The sequence below is a fragment of the Micromesistius poutassou genome, assembly GCF_964030765.1.
Source record: "Micromesistius poutassou genome assembly, contig: SCAFFOLD_6840, whole genome shotgun sequence".
Taxonomy (NCBI): domain Eukaryota; kingdom Metazoa; phylum Chordata; class Actinopteri; order Gadiformes; family Gadidae; genus Micromesistius; species Micromesistius poutassou.
In genome coordinates this window covers 2,501-6,597 of record NW_028179500.1, presented here as the reverse complement: position 1 = coordinate 6,597, position 4,097 = coordinate 2,501, and the positions used below count along the sequence as shown (strand labels likewise).

The 4,097-nt window shown below is 36.5% G+C and overlaps 1 long non-coding RNA gene across 1 annotated transcript in view; it reads right to left on the bottom strand.

The window, feature by feature from the left end:
- Positions 1-1,430: 1,430 nt before the first annotated feature.
- Positions 1,431-4,097, bottom strand: part of LOC311372786 — a gene marked incomplete at its 3' end in the record, with an annotated part of 3,989 nt that continues 1,322 nt past the window's right edge. The window contains exons 3-6 of the long non-coding RNA XR_014642066.1: positions 2,277-2,312; positions 1,960-2,007; positions 1,750-1,785; positions 1,431-1,475 (exon numbers count right to left, since the gene is read on the bottom strand). This is a non-coding gene — a long non-coding RNA (uncharacterized lncRNA). The remainder of the gene's footprint in view (positions 1,476-1,749; positions 1,786-1,959; positions 2,008-2,276; positions 2,313-4,097) is intronic.

Here is a 4,097-nt window from a genome sequence, read left to right as displayed (position 1 = left end):
TGAAGGCGTCCATGAGATTTATTTTTATTTATTTATTTTTACTTTTTTTCCCCACAGAATGTGGGCAAACATTCATATCAGAATTCACTTTTGTTTTTAGTTCCACTTATTTACATATTTTCTATTTATTTTATATTTTGTATATATTTTATGTACATAAAATATGACTTTAGCAGCCAAAATAGGTCTGCTATGAGGGTCACAATATCAATTATGCTGTGAGGCTAAGGAAGAAGACAAAGCGATAGAGCCCATCACCGACAAAAAAAGCTGCAAAAAAACCCAAATTTTTTACTCTGCACCATACAAACACCCGACACCCGACACCAGACACCAGACATGATCGCTTCCCCGCGAGAGTTCTGTTCTAGAAAAATCTCTGCTTCTTTACCTGGACCGAGTGCATCGAATAGATCAAATCCACCGTCGTCTGGTGACGCAGAAGGTGGAAGGAATACGTATTAATACTTGTAATAATAATCATTAATACTTGTGTACTTTGTACACAACAAACCGAGTTGTGGTCCAGACTCCAGCCTCGCTGTGACTTGTGGTGAAGAAGAGTTGGCCGTGTTTGTCATGTGCTCTTTGAAGTTACTTTTTTATTTTTTTCTGGTGTTATTTTTTTTTTGCACATGACTGAGAGAGTCTGTGTTTTTATGGGATTTAAAAGCGACTGGAACACGTTGTTGCGTTGACTTCTGAAAGAAGGAAACGGTGGTGTGTACCGCCCGCTGGCTTGTTTGATGGGTGGTGCCTGAGTCAATCAATACATACTGGTATGTAAAATATATATATATATATAAAAAATACATACTGGTATATAAAAAATATATATATATTACAAAAGAAAATAAAAATCAATACATACTGGTATATAAAATAAATAAATATATAAATATATATATATATATAAAAAATATACATACTGGTATATAAAAAATATATTTATTACAAAAGAAAATAAAAATCAATACATACTGGTATATATATATATATAAATATATATACATACATACTGGTATATAAAAAAAAATATATATATATTATAAAAATCAATACATACTGGTATATATATATATATATATATTTAAAAATATATATATATATATTAAATATATATATATGCATACTGGTATACAAAAATATATATATATATATACTGTATATATGTAAATAGATGGACAATAAAATAAAATAAATAAATAAATATATTGAGCCAATTAATTCTAAGGAAATTGCCTTAAGTAACAAAAACGTTAACTTGCACTCCTACTAAAAATAACTTTCGAGCTTTGTTGAACGTTGCTGATAAATAATCACATGTATATATATGGGATATATATAAATATATATATATATATCTTAAACACGTGAAGTATTGTTTATATATACACATATCTTTAACACATGTTTGTTTGCCAACTTACCACTGCCGCCTGTCGTTGGTTTCTTGGGTTTTTCAGGCTCTGGGTCTGAAAGAATCATAAAAGAAAAGGAGATGAAGATGAAAAACTACAATAAGTACGCCACTGGAACGGTACACAGCTTCTGCGTTACTTGTAGAACATATCAGTTAAAGGAAGTGGTTATAGCGATAGCGTTATTGATTTCAATATTGATCCGCGTTGCCTTCAGATACGTCCACACGTTTTGCTAGCGATAGAGCATTAGCATATATGCTATACATACTGTATATATAGCGTTATTTTTGTCTGTTTTGGAATTTTAATGCACATCTTTCCTTACCGAGCCCGAAGGCGTCCAGGAGATCGAGTTCACCACCTGGGAGAAGCAGAGGTTTGTTGTGTTTTGTATTTCATCGCGCCATTTTTGATAAATAATCATATATATATTTAATACATTCTAATAGTTTTTTCTGCTCACGTACCACCACCTGAGGAAGGTTTATATGTATATATATATTTAATACATTCTAATAGTTTTTTCCTCACGTACCACCACCTGAGGAAGGTTTCTTGGGTTTCTCTGTCTCTGGCTCTGGGTCTGACAGAGTCGTAAAGGAAAAGAAAGAAAAGACAAAGAGTCAGCTGTCTATAATATAACTACATATAACTACAGATCAAACAAATCTAAAATGATCAAATGCAACTATGTCTATAACTGTGATGGGGCAACAACAGCCATTGGAATTCTAAACTAGCTGGTGTCATGTCCAGGTCATTTCAGGCTAAGTGTTGCACAACGTTTTGCTGCACAGAGAGATAACATTTGTTTGGTCTGTTTTGTAATTTTCAGGGTTCATTATCTCTTACCCAATCCGAAGGCATCCATGAGATCGAGTTCGCCATCTGTCAAAAGCAAAAGTTTGTTGTGATTTCAATATACAACAAATATATAACATAACATATCGATTTCTTATACAACGCTCTCCGAAAAATGACAGCAAACTCTAGAATACTTAATTGTACACCGTCTCAGAATGGCTATTCTTCGTTTGTCCGTACAAAGCAGAAGGAAGGTGTGGTTTTGAAAGGAGAGGACCTTGTCTAAACTATGGATTTTTTTTTGTTTCGGCCCCCCGTCTGCGGGCCGGTTCTGGCCCCCGGGCCGTAAGTTTGACACCCCTAATCTAAAGGGGGGCTGCAGTAAAACATGATCGGCTAGCGCTCATTAAGGAGCAAGGTAGGGGTTAGACAGTGAAACTCAGATACAGGTCATTCAATCCTACCTATAAGTACATACATGAAGGGATCAACTCCGGTGTCTTTGTGTTGCGAGTTGAATACCCTATGTCTCTAATATGATCACCCACAACCTCCCCTCTATCCTGTCCTTAATAACTATGCTGTAGGTCAGATTTAAGAGCTGGCATTCCAGTGGCCTTTCTTGGCAATGCCAGACACCCGAGGAATGCTCTGCGAAAGATTTTTTTTTTTTCGAGTTTGCTGCTCTCTAGATTACCTCTGTGTGTGGGTTACAGTTTCGATTTTTAAAGGTCCACCCATGACATCCACCTACTGTAGACGTGCGCTGTGATAGATCGGTCCACCAGCCCTACCCCAGTGTAGGGCTGCTCGATTATGGAAAAAAATCATAATCACGATTATTTTGGTCAATATTGAAATCTCGATTATTCAAACGATTATCTTTGAGTTTGAAAACATGATGCATTTATTCATAATTTCTCTCCAAAAAAAAACACTTTGTAAATGAGAACTTCGAAATTTCCCCTTAAAAAATATACACAGAATGGTCAAATAGAAAATAAAGTCCAGATATGAATCCAGCTGTTCTGCAATTTCTATTAAAATAATAATAATAATATATATATATATTTTTAAAATCGTTTCAACTCGATTATATTCGTTTGGTGATCATTTCACTCTGAAATCGAAATCGCGATCAAAATTCGATTAATCGCCCAGCCTTACCCCAGTGTGTGTGTGGACCGTAGCAAACGTTGTTCTATCTATCCGTCACACACATCTAGGAGGTGGTGGACACGCCCACCTGTGATGTCATAAGGGAAGGATTCCCAAAACGGCGTGTAACGACCAATCACACTCACACCACACAACCTGGTGGCTGGCTTGTCATGTTTCTGACTGGCTACCCTTGCCTGTCAATCACAGGTGTGTGTGTGAAAGGTGCAACCCTTATTGGTGGACGTAAACGTAAGGGGGATGATTTTGAGTTCTTAAGTTTCTCAAACGTGGTTTCTCAAATGTATACACTCCCTTTAAAACTCTCCAATCCGACCTGCTGCAGCTTTAAGATACACTTAAAAGGCCACACCATGAGAACACCAGAGAAAATATTGACTCTTATGAGTTGTCTGTAGTTATATAGATAAAAACACTGTCTTAGGCCCTGTCCCAATTCTCCCCCTAACTCTAGATTTCAGCCCTAACCCTAGACTTCAGCCCTAACCCTAGATTTCAGCCCTAACTCTAGATTTCAGCCCTAACCCTAGGTTTCAGCCCTAACCCTAGATTTCAGCCCTAACTCTAGATTTAAGGCCCTAACCCTAGATTTCAGCCCTAACCCTAGACTTCATCCCTAACTCTAGATTTCAGCCCTAACCCTAGACTTCAGCCCTAACTCTAGATTTGAACCCTAACCCTAGATTTCAG